A 19,136-nucleotide genomic window follows, 5' to 3' on the forward strand; every position below is an offset into this window, starting at 1 on the left:
GGGTCTTTCCATTCAGGTTGGAGACAGTTCTTTAAGTCATGCCTGTTGCAGTATGTATAATCCCCTGGCTGCAGGTCATGGGGCATTGGAACTTTACCCAAGGATAGATTACTGAGCTTCAGAAACAAACCTAGAGTATTCTTTTCATAATTCAATTAAACTGTACAGTAAAGTGACATAACAGCAAGGAATGATCTGGGAAGTGTCTTAGTAAATATGGACCTCAATTAACAAAACTAGAATTTAATATCCACTAAAATATAATTTTTTTCTCTCTAAAGTTACCCTCAGTTTTCTCAAATATAGCCAAATCAAGATTAATTTCTTTACAAGTTAAATCTGATTATTTGATCATATAGGCTTTTTAAATTGACTGTGTTGGAAGTTTTAGTACGGAGTCTCAGGGTAGAATGTTAATAAGGTTTTCTAAGACCAAGAAAGCCACGTCAAGGCTTTTCATGGATTTTTGCCTTACAGATTTAGGTAAATTCTTTTCCCTTTAAAATCCTTAAAATACCTTTATACTCCTATATCTCTTAGGAGATGATCTCTCTAATTTGTCTGATAGAGCCACTGGGGACCTCAGTATTTTTAGTCTTTTGAGGGATCAGATAGAGAGAAAAGATAACTGTTCCAAGTCTGTATACATAGGTATAATTTATCAAATTGCTGTGAACCATAACTAGCTTAAGGAGAAGAGATTCTTTATGTCTTGGAAACAGGTTAAAAGCCACTAGTATTTGAAACAAAATCAAAAATTATAACCATATTCACCAGGTTACTCAGTCCCATGTAACTAATTCTTTTAATGAGAGTTTTCATTAGAACTTTAAAATTTCTTACCCAGTTTAGTTCAGTGCTGTAGTTTGAAATTTATTAGAAATCAGTAAATCTCCTTGAAGAGAAAGCATTTTGCAAAACCATCAGAAGAAAACAATTAACTGTCTATAAATGATAAAAGATTTAAAAGCATGGTTAAACACCGTTACACTATAATCAATAAAGAAACCTGTTCACTATACCCATAATTATCACTGGTAACATTTCAGATAAACCAGAATTTTAGGGAGTCCATATAATTTCTACAATACCTATATTAATAATATTTCTCATTCAATATAACCTTAGAAGTTTTATGATTCATTTGACAATTCCATGTTATTTAAAATGCCAAATGAAAGTTTATAGTTAAAAATCTCTCTTTGGGATGTTTCAGGGGCCTTCTGTAGCATCCCAAACTTATCTAGAGATTAAAAGAATTTTAATTAATTAAATTAATTTTAATGTAATTAATTATAATTTTATATTTGGGGAGTTTTTTGAATGATTTCAGAACACTTGATCAGATAAACATATAGATCACTGTAAAGTAGTACTAATTCATTAACAAGAAAATATGTCAAAGGTAAAGGCAGAACAGGTCAGCTAAGAGGTATAAGAAGTTTTACAATCTGTTACTGAAGGTGGATTAATATTTTAAGAAAATTTTTTCCTCTTAACAGAGAGAAAACCAAATCTAATCTTGTACCAGCTTACTTCTAAGATTCATTTACGTTGCCCAATTTGATTCTAAACTTAGCCAATTCTGACCTCGTACAAAACTTTCCTCAGGGTTCCTTTTCCACAAGCCTTCCACAGCTTTCTATACTTATATTAGTGTGTCCCTTATTTTGTCTTCCATTCAGAAGTAACCAGCTTCAGGAGAAAGTCACAATTTTTCATTAACAAAGTATAATTCCATTCTTACATCTTCCTTTACACATTTATATTACTTTCCTAGGATACTGAGATCATTCCCTTACTAATAGAGACCATTTCTGTGTGGCACCAACCATTGATTAATATTTCTAAACACCTTTAGTTTCACTGTAAGAGGAAGTTAAATGTTAAGTAATTCATATTTCAATCTTATTTTATCTGACAATGGCATAGATATTTAATAAAATCTTGTCATTTAACTTAATTTAGCACAACACTAGAATTTAAAGATATCAAACATTTAGAGATTATTTTAAGCATACATTTTAAAAATATATTTTAAATATTTACCCAAAGCTCTCATCTCATTTGCATTTAATTTACTTAAAATTTTACCACAGCACATTACTGTTATTTTTTTTTGACAAATCTGCAACAGATATAACAGGATCTTATTTGACTTTCATTAAACCTAGGTACAGTAAAGGTATTATACATAATATTGATGACTTTAAAGATGTCTATATTAATTAGAACATACTTAAACTAAACAATATCAAATATTATCTTAATATTGAATATTTTCCAATTCACATGACGCTGAAAGTCAATTTGTTAAGTTTTTATTATAAAAATACTTAATTTTTAAGCTCGTATATTTTTACATCAATTAAGCAGAGCTCTTTGACTTTGAATTTTTTTTTTAGCAGTAGAAATATCTCACTTCTATAATCTGTATGCAGGCTTATAAAAAGACAAAAGCTAGAGATCTCATAGATTCACTTAAAAACTTACTTATAAGATATTTATAATAATAGTTGGAGTAAGCTGAATTTGCTTGCTCAAATCACTAAGGCTTACTATTTATGAAACAGATAGTTAAGATTTCTTCACAAAGTCTGAAGGACCCGTCAGAGTTCTGAGTTCTAAAATGCCAAAAATTTCTTGGCCTCAAGTTTTATTTCGTTGAGCTAATTAAGCTCAGTCCTAGGTCACTGTTTGTTGTATTTATATTTCTGATCTTCAAGACAAAGACACTCTCTTCCATGTCCCCAGAGAACTGCTCTGTCACCCAGACCCAATTTTATCTCCTTAATTGGCATTTTTGTATCAGTGAGAAGAGCTGTAAACAAAGAATTCCATGTAATAAAACTTTAAGGTTTTCTTTATTATGTCTTCCAAAGCTTGCATAAGGCATTTATTAAGGTCTCTTTTCCTTGAGTTATAAGTTAAACCCAGGGTAAACCTATATTTTTTTATTAGCCACTCAAATTAGTTTTTAGTTTTACGTTATATTGGATGGCTCATGTAACTATATTGGTTTCCTTTAATTTGTTCAATTAATATTTTCAGAGGGACAGATATATGCCCAGCCTTATAATACCAAGAAGGGGAAGCGTTTTTCCACTGAAACATATCTATCCCACAACATAAGCAAAAGGTTTATATAAAGACCATTTAAATATACCAATTTCACAAACTTTTATCTCAATTTTATTAAATCTTATAACTTTAATTTTTATATTTATTAAGTTTAATCAATAATTCTTATTTCTAGAAGGAGTGCCAGAAACCTTTTTTTTTGTGTGTTTGCATTATATATAATTTTATAGAAGTCTCTAGGATGCCCAAGTTTCAGCCAAAGAGCTTAGGCCCTTCTCGATTTTTAATTTCATTAATTGGTCTGTTGTCCCAATCATTGATCAAGTATTTCAGTCTACATATAAATATATTTTAAACTGTGGTAAATAAAACGGACTTGTTTAAAGTTTATTGTTGGGGGGGAGTAGGTGATCTCTTTGGCCCTTTTTTTTTTTTAACTTTACGTAGTGTAGTATCAAAACCCTGTATGTAAATCCAAAAATGTCCATTTTATTTATCTCATTCAAAATAACCATATAAAAATATTTATCGTTTTGGGATAAGCTACTTATCTGTTTTTTCGACATTTTTACAATCAATTTTCCAGTTATTCAACCTACATAACATTAATTATTCTAAGTTTTTATTAGCATCCCTAGAAACATTTATCAGAAAGGAAAAACACAAATGTAGCTTTTCAAACCAGTTATTTTTTTTATCTGAGTTCTTAGGTTAACCATTAGATATATTTTTCTGCATTTAAACTTTATTTTAATAGGTACCAATAAAACAGCTGTTTATAATGAGATCTCTTTAAACTTTCACCAATTAAAAAGTTTTTCCAAATTAAAAAATCCATCATATGGCCATCAAATTATATACAAATATATATATATATATATTTGTATATATATATACATATATATATATACATATACATATATATATATACACATATATATATATAAATATATATATAGTGATTTTAAACCAATAAGATGAAGAGGCCCTTCCACATGAGAGTCGGGGTGTTGCCTAAATAAAATTCAAAGGTTTAATCTCCAAAAGCTTAAAGCCTTCGTGGTCCAGGCTGATGCAGCAAAGTTTAAGATGGCAAAATATCTGAAAATTGGTACAATCAAAGAATTGCTTAGAATCCCAATTTATTTGTGTGGCCACCATATGTACACAATACTTGAAACTTTTGTACGGCAGAGTCCAAGGTTTCCTTTAAAAACTAAACTAAACATATATATACTTACATACACACACTTAAAACACCCAGAGAAAGATAAAACATTTACATTTCAAGGACACAGGAAGAGAAATCCAAGTTCCCCCTAAAGGGGATTTTGTTTTTATAAGTTCAGAATTCCAAAAAATGTTTTTATCAGGCCTGGTTATTTTCAGAGTGAGTTTTTTGTTTTCTTATTCCCGATTAATGTTGTAAGTTTTGTATGTACATAAATCTGGCTGGGGTAATAGTTGGAGACTGGCAATCTGTCATTTCTTTTTCTTTTCTTTTTTGTTCTTTATTTTTTTTGAAAGTTCTATTCCCCATTGTAAGGTCGGGTTCTCAGAATAAATTTGCTAGTAAGATTTCCCACAGGGACAACTCTGTGGCATGAAGCCTTTGTCTCTACCACTCCTGGAAGATTCTCTGTCACCCGAGAATGCTGTTACCAGCCAGGAGGATGGTCCGAATTTTGGAGTTAAAAATTTCCTCAGAAGAGTTTTACTTTTATCCTGAAAAATTCAATGGAGGTAACCAAATTGAGGAAAATATTAGACCAGCCACTTACCTAACCACTCAGTCCTGAACCCAGTGTCTTTCAACTTGGACCCACTCGGGATGTCTCCACTGGGTGAGTATTTTCCTCATATGTTTCCACCAGCCCCACTTTGGACATATCCTCAAGGTGGGTATTTCCTGTTATCTTTCAAACAGGCCCCACCCAGTATGTCTCCACTGGGTGGGTAATTCACCTCAGTTTCTTTCAACTGGAGGGCCACGCACCTGGATACACCGCCAGATAAAACTTAGGATCATCAACCAATATGTGAGATCTGAGAACCAGGAGAGACTCAGCAAAATTCATCTGGACTCCCCGAGGAGGCAGATGGGCACAAAGGGCCAGTGCTGGTAGCAAGGCTTCGGTTACTCGGAGAGTTCAGGTGGAGAGAAATCTGCTGTGGGTCCCTTCATGGTGTCCAAAACTGTTGACTGAAATACATGTGCAGCTTAAAAGTTAAGAGTTTTGTTTTATTTGGCGGGAGGACTCGAGCCGGGATGACAGCCTTTCAGAACTCTCTGAGGGACTGCTCCCAAGAGGTTGAGGAAGAGCTAGGATACATAGGAGCTTTACAACAAAGACCAGGTTGTTGGAACAATAAAAGATTACTTGTTATCTAAAGAAAGCCAGGTGTCTCAAGTTCACGAATTTAGTGATTTTGTATGAATGGGAGGAAGCAAATATTAGGACTCACTGAATTCATTTTTTAGACAAGCACCTAGCTATCTCAGGCCAGTAGCCCGTCCTTTCTTATTCTGAGTCTGCTCAGAGGACACCATTGTGATTTGCTGCTGTGGCTGGGCTCCAGGCCTGTCCACGCTGGGGGGTGACGGCAGCCTTTAATGACTTGGTATCAGTATTCTTTGTTTACTGACATGGTTGCAGTATTCTCAATCACATTGTAGTATTTTCGTTCACAGACCGATTATGGATAATCTGCAACCTTGGAAAGCAACCGAGATGGAATTACTGCAGATACCTTCTGCTTTAATAAGCCGTGTGCAAACATAAACATGGAGGAAGCATATACTTGGATTTGGAGGTGTAGGGAAGGGATTCTGCACATTACAGGAGAACGCAATGCAGAATTCCTTAAGTCCACCTTTCTTTACTGTAGTGGTTTCTGAGAACATTTTATGGTAATTAAACAACATTGACAAATGGTGGCACACATTGCATTTAAGAGATGGCCGGCTGCAAACTTGTATATTGGACAGGTGGAATTCATAGGCAAGTGGTCAGGTGGATGGGAGAGAGATGGAGCCAAGGCCTGGGCCCAGATTCCGGTTTAAATTGCCATTTCTTCAACATAGGGCCTTGGAACAGAATGCATACTCTCTTAACCTGTTGGTGAATCTGTGAAATTGGCATGATAATATTCGTTTCATCCTGGGATTGTTGTAAGATCTAAAGAGTATTATAGCACACATGAAGCATTTAACACACTGGCACTTAGCAGTGTTCACTGTGTGGGGCCGCCCCGCTTAGCGTGTGTCAGAGCCGTAAAGGCAGCATTTGTCTGTTGAGGATGCACTTGTAGCCCCTTGGCTAGGTTGTGAATTTGCTGATTTCCTTTAATACTTGTAACTCTGTGTGACATGGGCAGTTATTTTCATGGACAGATGAGGAATCTCAGGGTAAAGAAGACTGTGTAATTTGCCCAAATTCAGACCATAATTTTGGGTGCAGTGGCCTCTGTTCAGCATGGGCCCCTGGGCCTTCTGCTCTCTCCGTTCAGCACCAGAGCCAGATATGGAGTTGGCTGTTTCCCTGCCCAGAATATCCAGCAGGCCGCAAGACACCCCTGGCCCTGTGCTGCTTGAGCAAAAACTCCGGAGGAGAGGCAGTTACAAAAGGGATAAACATAAAAACAGACGACAGCAAACTGTGATCAGCCCTGAGAAGGAAAGGAACACGTCTCGCCGTGCAGAGCTGGGAGCTTTCCCTTCTGGGCTGGTCTGGGTGCGTTCATTTCAGCTAAACAAGCTCTGCTGTTGCAGCAAGGTAGGAAGGCAGGGCGCGTGTGGGTAGGTAGACAGGGCCTTATTGATCGTACTCATTCCCCATTAAGTGGCAGCTTTCACGGGCACTTACCTAGTAAACAGATGTGGGCCATAATCATCACGCACATTGCTTGGAAGTTTTATTGACCCCAGCTTTGAGATGAGGTCATTGAACCCGGGGAGTTTGCTGCATGCCCGTGATTACCTTGCAAATGCCCCAACTGTTCTTTCAATCTAGACTGGTGTGGCTGTCATGCCCCAGCCCTGTGAATGGCATCGTGTAGCTTCTCCCAAGTGGCCCAAATGACTGACATTGATATGCTTAATTCGTTGGAAATGGTATGTGGCAATAATAGAAAAAGGTAGTAAGAAATTGTTTGGAAAACTGGAAAAAACCTATTCTTCCCCAGCTGGGGGAGCGTAACCTGTATCATTCACTCTACTCACTGCCTGTCACCTCCTCCCTGCCGACTCCGTGTTCAGAAGCCACTCTGAGCCTTGGGAGAACATTTTTCCTCATGACACTTTTGACTAGGACCCGCGACATCTCTGTCCCTGGTTAACTCTCTCTTCAAAGCCATTTAAATTTTTTGCAGGCTCCTCCACTCAGATGTAAGAATAGCCTCTTTAAACTTCTTGATGCAGCTCCTTAATGAAGATCTTGCGATGGAAACCTAACCAAAACTGGGATGTATGCACAGTGACTGCAACCTCAGCACATTGTGAGTTCATAATCAGAGGGGTGGGTGACTCAGGAAAGGCTTTTTTAAGGTAACAAGGGGAAAGTGAAAGGACGCAGGCTGTTTGAGAAAGAAACATCTCGGTCACAGCCAACAAGACACCTGTGTTCAGGATGGGGTGTGGCAAGTGCAGAGTTCTCACAAATAAAGAAGTGATGTGATGGGAGGGAGGACAGCTGGGTACTTTATTGGGGAGAAAAAAGTGGGCTGAACATTTCCTGGTTGAACAAGAGGATTGTGACATGATGTGCTTGTATTTTGGAGAGAAGGGTTTTGTGGGGACAGGCCTAGGATTACGCTGTCTGGCTGGGGAGTCAGCACAACAGAGAAACACAGAGATCCTGGCAGACCCCAAGGCCCAAGCTGGCGAGAGGCTGCCCGCAAATTGGAGCCCTGGAGGCTGGTTCTGTCCCTTAGCTGGGGACTCAGACCTCGCTTCACAGCCCAGTCCTGTTGATACAAGAATAAAAAGCGTTGGGCATGAGAAGGGCTGTGCCCCACGCTTTCATTTAGCCCCTGGGATGTGCCCCAACAGATTTTGTTCTTTGACTTCATGCAGTAAAGAATTCAAGAGCAAGCCAGTGTTGAGTAAAGGTATATATATTCAGAGAGATACATTGAAATGCAAGAGAAACGTCACGAGGTGTGGGGGTTTGATGCACAGATTAGAAGTAGGTACACACTCCACAGACAGAGTGTGGGCCTTCTCCAAAGAGGGAGAGAGAGTGGTGACCGCGAGGTGGCGCTGTGTTGCTTGTTTTCTTGGGCTTGGTGGTTTCATATGCTAATAAGTAGAAGGACCAGCCCTAGGGCAAGGGGCTGGGATTCCCAGGGAGTTGGCCATTTCCCACCCTTTGACCTTTTGTGGCTATCATTGGGACTGCCATGTGCCTGGGGCATGTTATTCACCACGTTACTATTACAATGGGTGTTTACTGAATCTCAAGATCTGCTAGAAGTTAAATCTCTTCATCCTGAGCCTCAAGGCCTTTTGGGGGTTGAATCCTTCACCATTTTGATGTCAATTGCTGTGGCCTTCCTTGAATGGCTGTGCTCTTCCCCCTTCCATCCTGTATCACTGTGATGAGACAAAGACATTAAAGGCTGGGCCCTAACCGTGCTCCTGCATTTAATGGCGGGAAGTGTGGGGTGGGCTTATGATGACTCTGAGTGGTGAGAAGGATGTTTCAGATTTTCTCACGTGAGACATGGGGACCTGCCAGCAGCCACTGCAGATTTATCTCAAGGGCATTATCCCTTGTGTTGTTATGGAAACAACAGGCCAGCCAAGAAACAAGAATCACACAGAGGGTTGGAGTACTGAGATTTATTATGCTGGCAGGCTCAGAGAAGTTTCCTTTCCAAAGCTCTGAGCACCTCCAAGATGTGCACATGAGGTTTTATAGGATTAATTACAAGTATGGGGCTATTAGCCAATAAGGCTCAAACAACAATAAGCAAGGAATCAGTACACTGAAGCTTATCAATTTGGAACAGATCACGTTACTGACAAATGTTGACCTTGGATTTTCGGGTTAGCTTATTAGCCCAGTAAACTGACACTAAACTTCAGATTTACCAAGTAGCCCAGCAAAACTTACATCAGTAAACCGACACTTATCACACTTAGATTTGTGACTTAGCTTGTTAGCCCAGCTGGGGTTTTCCTTCACAGTGTCACTTATCTTTTCTATTTTTCTTTTTTGCTTTTTTAAAATATTTAATCCAAATTTAATATCAGGGTTCTTTGGGAAAGAAATTTCTCTTTTTCTTTTCTTTGGGGCTCTTTTGGGGGGCAGGTAATTAGATGTATTTATCTGTTAGTGGAAGCCCTGGGGCTTGAACCCAGGACCCCGTGCACGCTAAGCACACGCTCTACCACCCGCCCCATCATCTTTTCTTTTTGGTTTAGTTGCCAAGAATCCTACAGCTGAATTTCTAGTCAGCCTTTAACACTTGCCCTGACTTCATGGAATCCATTTTTATGAGTTTATCTCCCCCTGGTTTCATTTAAGTATTGAATATCCATTTTCTCTTCACTCTCAGTTTTGCCTTTTTGTTGTTATGGTTCTTAAGCTGTTTATAAAAGAATTGTTTAAATTCTCTTTTAGCAAGAGGCTGAATGTAAATAAATATGTAAACAAACAGCACAATTAAATGCTTTTATACATTCTGAGCTGTTTAGTAGTTACTTAAAAACTGAATTGAATATTAAAGTAATAGCATTTAAAAAATATTTTTTAATTTTTTATAAAAATATAGCTGATTTAAAATATGATATTAGTTTCAGGTGTACAATAGATGCTCCATTTATAGTTACTGTAAAACATTGTCTGTATTCCCTGTGTTGTAAGATACATCCATCTAGCGTGTTTACATTACATGTTGCAGTTTGTATAAGAAAGTTGGGTAACGCAGAGCCTGGGACGTGGCTGTGTCTGACCCAGGTTCACGCTCATCCTGCCTGTCAGAGCTCAGGCCTTCACAACTGTCTGCACGGGAACGAGTGGAGGCAGCTCTCATCAGTGCTGGCACCACCCTCTGAGTGGCAGTGACAGCAGTGATTTTGTGTGGAGGTGCAAAGTGTTTTTCCAAGAGCTTTATATGCGTTTCTGCATTTAATAATAAAAGCCCTCCTGTGAGGAAGCGTTTTAAGTTTTCAATGTATAATACATTTTATTTTGATATTGATAGATTTCAAAACTCTGGAAAATTTACAGGAGTCGTAAAATAAATGCTTAGATAGAGTTCACTTTAAAGGGCACTATTTGGCTTTCTGTGTCTGGTTTATTTTAGCATTAACTTTCAAGGTTCATCCATATTGTAGCCTGAATCAGTTCTTTATTCTTCTTGTTTGATAATATCATTTTCCATTTTTTTTCATTTTTGGTCTATTTAAAAATATTTTCATTGAAGTCTTGTTAGTTTATAATGTTGTGTCAGTTTCTTGTGTACAGCACAACACTTCAGTTAAATAGGAACTTACCTGTAGTCATTTTCATACTCTTTTTAAACATAAGTTACTATAAGATATTAAATTTATTCTCCTGTGCTATACAGTATAAACTTGCTGTTTATTCTTTACATACTCAGTATCTGCAAATCTTGAACTCCCAATTTATTCCTTCCCACACCCTCTCCCCACTGGTTACCATAGTTTGGTTTCTAAGTCTCTGTGTCTGTTTCTGTTCTGTAGATATTTTTTTTCTTTCTTTCTTTTTTTTTAGATTCCACATGTGAGCAATCTCATATGGTATTTTCCTTTCTCTTTCTGGCTTACTTCACTTAGAATGACATTCTCCAGGTCCATTGATGTTGCTACAAATTGCATTATTTTATTATTATTTTATGGCTGAATAGTAGTCTATTGGACAAATATGCTACAACCTCTTTATCCAGCCATCTGTCAGTGGACATTTCGGTTGTTTCCATGTCTTGCTATTGTAAATAGTGCTGCTGTGAAGATTGGGGTGTAGGTGTCTTTTTGAATTAGGGTTCCTTCTGGATATATGCCCAGGAGTGGAATTGCTAGTTCATATGGGAGGTCAATATTTTGTCTTTAGAGGAACATCTATACAGGTTTCCACAATGGCTCCACCAAACTGCATTCCCACCACAGTGTAGGTGTGTTCCCAATTCTCCAGAGACTCTCCTGTATTTATTGTCAGTGAACTTCTGAAAGATGGCTATTCTGACTGGTGAGAGGTGACACTTGATTGCAGTTTTGATTTCCATTTCTCTGATAATGATATTGAACATTTTTTCATGTGCCTACTGGCCACTTGTACGTCTTCATTGGAGAAATGTTGCTTTAGGACTTCCGTAAATTTTTGAATTGAATTGTTTGTTTGTTTTTCTTATGAAGCATAAAAGCTGTTTACATATTCTGGGAATTAAGCCCCTAGCAGTTTCATTTATTGCAAATATTTTCTCCCATTCCATAGGTTGGTTGTCTTTTTGTTTTGCTTACTGTTTTCTTATCTGTGTAAAAGTTTGTAAGTTTAATTAGATCCCTCTTGTATATTTTTGGTTGTTTTTCTATTGCTTGAGTAGACTGCTCTAGGAAAACATTGCTGAGATGTATGTCAGATGTTTTGCCTATGGTTGTTTCTAAGAGGTTTATACTATCTTGTCTACATGTTTAAGTCTTTAACACATTTTGAATTCATTTTTGTGCATGCTGTGAGGAAGTAGTCTAACTTCAATGATTTACATTCAGCTGTTCAGTTTTCCCTACACCACTTGCTGAAGAGGCTGTCTTTACTCCATTCTATGCTCTGACCTCCTTTGTCAAAGTTTCAATGACCAAAAGCTTGTGGGCCTATTCTTGATAATTTTGTTTATCCATTCATTGATGGGTGGATATTGTTAGTAACTTTTGGCTACTCTAAATGATACTGCTATGAATATTGATGTGAAATTTTTTATGAGAATATGCTTCCATTCTGTTGGCTGTACATTTGGCCCGCCATATCTGTAGTTTCCAGTACATGGATCCAGATGACTGATTGTAAAGGGACTCAAACATCCCTGGATTATGGTATCCAGGGTGTGGGGTTCCTGAAACCAACCACCCAAGGGTATTGAGGGATGACTCTACATATAGGAGTGGAATTGCTGAGCCATGTAACTCTAAGCTTTTGAGGAAATACCAGACTTCTCCAAAGAAGCTGCACCATTGCCCCTTTCCTCTGGCCGCATAAGAGGTTACTCTGCCTCCTGAATGACATTTGTTATTGTCCATGTTTTGGTTATAACCATCCTAGTGGGTGTAAAATGAGATCTCATTTTGTTTTTGATTTCCCTAGTGATGCTGAGCATCTTTTCATATGCTTATTGGCCATTTGTATATCTATTTAAATTCATGGTAAATTTAAAAATTGGGCCTATTTCCTTGTATTGTTCAGTTGAAAGCATTCGTTATATATCCTGGATACTACTCTCTTATTAGATAAATGCTTTACAAAATTTTTCATCTATTCTGCACATTGTCCTTTCACTATATTTTTTTTAAACATTAAAACAATTTCTTTACAGGGGAGGTAGTTATCTAATGATTTATTTTATTTTTCTTGTTAAGCATGCACTCTCTCACTTGAGATACCCATTTTCCCTGTCATTTCACTTTCTTGATGATGTCCTTTGTAAGAAAAAGGTTTTAATTTTGATGAAGTCCAGTTTATCTGCTTTTTTCTTCTATCAATTGTGCTCTTAGGTTTGTATCTATGAAACAAAAGCCTATCCTAGGCCCATAAAGATTTATTCTGTGTTTTCTTTTAGAAAGTGTATAGGTTTAATTTTTACATTTCTGTCTGTGATCTATTTTGAATTAATTTTATTTGTTATATAAAATATGGGTGTTCAGATTCCAGATTGATTCTTTTGCCTGAGTCCTCCAACTTTACTCTTCTTTTTCAAGGTTGTTTTTGCTGTCCTGGGCCCCTTGCACGTCCATGTGAATTTTGGGATCAGTTTTTCAATTTTTGCAAAGAAGTTAGCTGGAATTTTGATAGGGATTCCACTGAATATATAGATCACTTTGAGGAGTCTTAACATTTATAAAAATTTTGTCAATCATTCCAAGAAAATGGAATGTCTTCCATATATGTAGATCTTTTAAAATTTATTTTGGTGATACTTCAAAAAGTTCAATGTACAAATCTTGTAAATTTTTGTTAAATGTATCTCTCACTTTATTTTTAATGCAAAGGCTGAGTTTCTTATGGGTGGGACTATATATCAATCTTCTTATTTCTAGAAGTCCTTCACAGCAAATACCCTAGGTATATATTTGCTACATAAATCTATCCACAACTATTCCCCGCCCTATGATATAAGAAACCAAGACCCAAGTTAAGCTACCTGAAAACACATATGTGGAAGTGAGAAATGAGACCCTTGGGTGGGGCTTTGTGCAGATGGTACTGAGAGCTTATTCAGAATGGCTTTTTCTTAATTTCTTTTAAACAACCCTTTCAGTGTATTTAGTCAGATACATTAAGAAAATGCCCTTTTGATGTGTGGAGTAGCTAAGACTATAATTTTCAGATAAATTCTAGTGAGAGTGTTGTACTTGAAACCTAATTTGCATCAATCTTTGAAGATTTATGTTTCAGGAGATTTGACTAAACAACACCTGTCTTTATTCAATAACGAGAACTAAATGCTCAAGCAATATGTAAGAGTTTGAGCAAACTGCCCCCGCCCCGTAGTGCTGGGTGGCTGCAGCTGTAACTGAGTCAGCGCTTACCTCTCCCAGTATGCTTGTGGTGATCTGCTCTAAGGGGCTCGTCCAACAGTTTGTCAGTAGTCTGTTAGACAATGTCATAAAACATTGATTGAAGGTTGCTGGAATGTAATATATTCTTATTAATATTAAGTAAGTACATATTGAGTGCTTACTGTATGATGGAATTGTCCCTCAGCCTCACATGAATATTATTTCTCTTAAAACCTCTCATATTTCCTTGTTATTCTCACTTTACAAATAAGGAGACTGAGAATTATGTCTTCTCTCTTTTGGGGGGAGCTCATTATCAATGATGAGAATTTGTAAGGAAAAAGCTATTGATTCATCATGAGAAAATATTTTTGTGAGAGTCAGCAATGAAGAAGATCAACACTGAAGAAAGTGATCATTGTTCGAGTGAGACAAGCCCTGGGTTGTGCGGAGTCAGCATCCCTGTCCTGGACACGGTATGTGTAGGGCTGTATGGTGGGTGAGGTGGCGCGGCCACGCAGGGAACGCGGATGCTGGGGCCTTAGGCTGTGCTCAAACCCGGTGGGGCTTTCTCCTAAGGGCAGTGGACCATCATTGACAGATTTTAAGTAGGAGAGTGGGGTGCTCTCGTAGTTCACATTTGTCTTGTAGAATGCTTGGAAACATTTAGAAGGCTTGGCAGGAGGTGATGTGATGAGTCAGTGTAGGGTGGCTGCGAGGTGTAGCAGTGTTCAATTTTCAAGTGGTTTTCAGGCCCAGGCTTATGGCTTAGTAGCCGTGTCAGTTTGAATGACACAGGCAAGGAAGTGAAACAATTTATCTAGTCAATTGAAGCAGTGATGTACCCAATTCCCAGGACTGTTGTGGAGATCCAGTGAGATACACTGTGCAGTGTGCAGCATGGTCTCCAGCACAGAGTCAGTGCTGAGTGAGTGCCAGTGAGTATCTGGTAGGTCAGTTTAGGGTGGTGGGACTCGGTGACTGAGGATATCTGGTCCTTGAAGGAGGGGTCCATTCGCATCTGTGAGTGATGGGCCTGAGTTGGTAAACGCAGGGAGACCTTACCCCCCGACCAGAGGCCCTGGGCAGGACGGCTATGGGAGGGGCACCGTGAAGACAGCTCTTTGCAGGTGGAGTTGGAGGTGCCCTTGAAACATCTACGTGCAGTGTCACGAGCTTAAATAGGAGGTCTTGGCCCAGGCTGTGCATTTTCCTAAAATCTCAAGTCCTGAAGACGCCGAAGTATTGATCACTGAAAGTGAAGTCATACTTTAAAGGACAAATGAATAGTAGTATCATCTCTGTCATCAAAGCTCACGTCTATTTATTCATCACTCACTTTGCTAATTGGGTACTTACAGAGCTCACTTCACCGTCCTCCCGTGGGATCAGGCTCCACAGAGAAGAGCTGGTGAGTCTCCCTCATTTCAAGAAGTAGACACATTTAGATTGTAGCGTTCTGTACCTTGCCAGACTTAGGATATTAGTGTGTTGGTTTAATTGTATTTTCTGTTGGCCATGTCCTGACAGGAGAGTAATTTTACCACATGGTCATGTTTCTATTAGCTGTTACTGAGAAGGGCTGATCTGATACATAGTGTATGTATTATATTAACTTTGTAGAGTAGTTACCATTTTTCTGTCTTTGCCCTTTAATTTTGTTTGCCCCTTCAGTGTTATATCCTTTGTGGGGCCTTATATTTTTTTAATTAAATAATGTCTGTTAGCAGTTAAGAAAACAAAAGCAAAGAAAAAATGCACATGAGAGCTAAATTTAGAAAATGTCTAGTGTGGTTTCTGTCTCGGCAATGGAGGGTTCTAGAAACTCTTAGAAACCTTCATTAGACAAGTGTTATAAAATGCTGATTAACAAATAAAACCTTCCTTCCTCATCTTTCAACCTGCACAACTAATTGTCAAGAAAGTGAGGGGAAATTCTCAGAAGCCAAGACAAACGAGAAAGCAGGGATTCTGGGAGATACGTGAGCGTTAGAAGCCGTGGGGTGCTGCTTGGCTTCTGGACTTATTTTCAGTTGCCTTGACAGGTGGGCAGGAGATGAGCCCCAGGCCTCTCAAAATAGGAGTTGGATGGGTGATCATATTATGGGCCTAGCCAATCCTGAGTATCTTGGTTTACTAAAGGGTGAAAGAGGAAAAAAAATTCCTCAAGGCAAGAAAGTAAGGAAAGTCAATTTTGTTGGAACTAGGGAAAAATAACAAATCCAAAGTAAGGATATAATTTAAAGCTGTTCTGGCATTAGAGTGACAACAACCTCCTGGCAGAAAACCACAGCTACTCCTTGATTGATAAGTTGTGTTTTGAATGAATCAGTGAACAGCCATTCCGAAAAAGGCCTCCAGAGTCTTGTGGATCAAGATACTGGACAGCAAACACCTCTCTTCCAAGGTCTCATTCAAATAACCAGAAAGGTTTTAAAGGAAACTATCAATAATCTGAGTTCTATTTATTGACATTACTATATGCTAGGAATTCAGAGGTGACTATGTAGTTGTCTCCTCTTTTATGGACCTTACTTTCTCTTTGGGGAGACAAAATGACATAGTTGGGTATCTTGGTGGAGGGAGGTGTTAGTCTGTTGCAATTAGCCAGGAGAGGAGATTAAGAAAACAGTGAAGGGTGGGTGAACATTTTAGCTGAGGACAGTCTTGTTCACTTGGCTTTTAATTGCAGGCTCAATGAGCTGTCACTGGAGGGAATAGATCTTACGGAGGATGGACTTAGCTCAGGCCTCTTTGGAATGGACAAGTGAACCTGGAGAAAGACTGTCAAATCTGTGCAGACATTAAAGTTCACTTGAACGTGCTCCATCCCTGAGCCAAAGATAGGACAAATATGCAGCACTTCTTGAGGACAGAGGAGTGGTTTTTAAGGTTCTTCAAGAATGAATCCCAGGGAACCGAGATGGCCAGTTGTCAAACTGAGACTTTGCTCTTTGGACGGTGTACCCATCAAGGGTATTGGCCTTTTATATGTTTACATTTGTCTTTAATACATGTCTGTTGATGAGGACGTGGGCACAAGTGTTTGACACCTTGTCGAGGCGATTTTGGATACCTGCCTAGAAGCACGGGCACAGTTGCCGCTGCGTCATACATCTTGCAGCCCATCCCTTTCCCCAGCTCCGTAATCACGGCAGAGTGGTTCCTTGTTGACCTGTCCATCTCCTAAGTGACATCATAACCCATGAAAAGACCGGAGCATATTAACTTGGCTTTGTTAAAGTCAAAGGTACAGATCAAATATGGAGTCAGATTTGTTCTTTCCTATTTCAGTAGTGCCATGGAGAAGACAGTTTGGTCAGCTTTTTGTAGTGTCCTGGAGGCATTCTCTCTCAGCTTCTGGGCGCCTCTGTAGAAAACCCTTCATAGCTGTCTGGCCTGCTGGAAAAGCACTCTGCCTATTTTACCCTGAAGATGTGTTCTGTTTATAAACTCATCACTACTACTTGGAAAACAACTCAATAAAAACTCAGTTGGTTTTCCACCAGCCATGGGCAGGGGTGAGGTAAACAGTGTTATTATTTCATAAAATAATATTAATAATAGTAATTGTGATATTACTAGTAGTAGTAGTAGTAGTAATAATAATAATAATAATATTAAAAGAAGTCTTAAAACAGGACTGAGCACATTGGAGAGAGTCAAAAAATGCTTTCTGGCTTAAATCAAAAGTGATGACTCAGTGATTCCATGGCTGCTCTATTTGCTAAGCTAGTTACTCCTTTGCTCCATTACACATTTTTTTTAACTGAAAAAGAAATACAAGCAAATGGTTAAAAAAAAAAAACTCAGAGCACAAAAATACACAAGTGAAAGAAGATTTCCCTCATCCTCTGTTCTTTCAGCCCTCTCTGGAGATGCCACTGTTTACTATCCTTTGGGTGCTTTTCCAGATATGCTTTTCACATTCCCACCTATGTATGTAAATTAGTTTAAAATTTTAGTTATTTTTAACTTAAAGGGATTTAAATCCTCAAGTGGCTTCTGGACGTGTAATAGAAAAGAACATATCTGACTCCATATTAGATCTGTTCCTTTGAATTTAACCCTATGCTCTGTCTCCTAGGCTTCATCTTGTTTGTAAAACAATGTTGCCTAGAGCCTGAAATAAACAGGACATCCTATTCTGAAGGCTCTGACCTTTAAGGATATTTAACACTTTTTCATTCATTAAAAGATAGCAAATTGCATAATAGAAAATAACTTTTGTTTTGTTGGAGGATTGCAGGGATCTGACCCACGCAGATAGCTGCAAGAAGAAAGGATTCTAAGAAGAAGGAATTCCTACACTAAGAAGTTTGCAACAACCAAGCACATAGGAAAGGAGCCTGAATTGTGACTTGGGGAGATGGTTTTCCAGGACATTAGTTTGCCATCTAGGTCTACAGAAACTTGCTATTCCATGCCCCAACATCTGGTCTCCCAACTTATTGTCCTGTCCTGCACTGAGGAGAAAGAATTTCGACTTGGTAACACTCCTGTCTACCTAGAAAGCTGGGCACTGGAGCTGAGTGTTATGGAAACAGGCCAGCCAAGAAAAGCACCAATCGGGGTGTTGGTGTACTCAGAAGTATTATGCCGGTGGGCTCAGAGGGGCTCCTGCTCCGAAGTTCTGAGCACCTCCAAGACGTGCACATGAGGTTTTAAAGGCTTAATTACAAGTAAGGGGGAATTAGCCAATAAGGCTCAAAGAACAAAAAGCAAGGAATCAGTATACTGGAGCTTATCAATTTGTAGTAGATCACATTACTGACACTTGTTGAGCTTGGAATTACGAGTTAGGTTGTTAGCCCAATAAACTGACACTAAACTTCAGATATATGAGATAGCCCAGCAGAATTTAGATCATTAAACCGACACTAATCACACTTAGATTTGTGACTTAGCTTGTTAGCCCAGCTGGACTTTTCCTTCACATGAGGACAGCTCTCCCACACCCAGGGAACTACTGTGAGCCCTTGATGTTTCCACTAGGGTTGGGTATGGTTTACCCAGGAGGGATGGGGACTATGCACCAACACTCAGGCAGTCTGCTCTGTCTGGGGCTCTGATCTTGTACCATCCCGCTCCCCGCCAGCCCAACACCTGGGACAGTGGAGCTAAGGCAGTGATCCTGCCTGCCTGTTTCCCAGCGTGTAAAAGGGGATTATGTACCTTTCCCAAGGTAGTTCTGAGCGACAACACCTGCGGGTGCTTGGTTCTCAGAGCAAGAGAAAACCCAGGTCCGCATGGGGGCAATGGGTGTGATCCCCATAGGGTTTCTGCAGAAGCATCCGATGGAGGGCTGGATCAGGGAGGT

General features: G+C 38.8%; 1 protein-coding gene across 2 annotated transcripts in view; it reads left to right on the plus strand.

Annotated features, from left to right (window-relative positions):
* The window catches only part of LOC140686264 (trafficking protein particle complex subunit 9-like), a 109,657-nt gene that overhangs the window by 36,085 nt on the left and 54,436 nt on the right, over positions 1-19,136 (plus strand). Inside the window, exon 1 of one of the 2 annotated variants that reach the window (XM_072939981.1) lies at positions 7,453-7,578. The exons of the other annotated variant lie outside the window; for it this stretch is intronic. The gene's annotated coding sequence lies outside the window, so the exon portion shown is untranslated. Of the gene's footprint in view, positions 1-7,452; positions 7,579-19,136 lie in introns of those variants that run through there. 2 annotated transcript variants of the gene reach the window in all.

This window comes from Vicugna pacos, chromosome 16 (assembly GCF_048564905.1).
Source record: "Vicugna pacos chromosome 16, VicPac4, whole genome shotgun sequence".
Classification (NCBI taxonomy): domain Eukaryota; kingdom Metazoa; phylum Chordata; class Mammalia; order Artiodactyla; family Camelidae; genus Vicugna; species Vicugna pacos.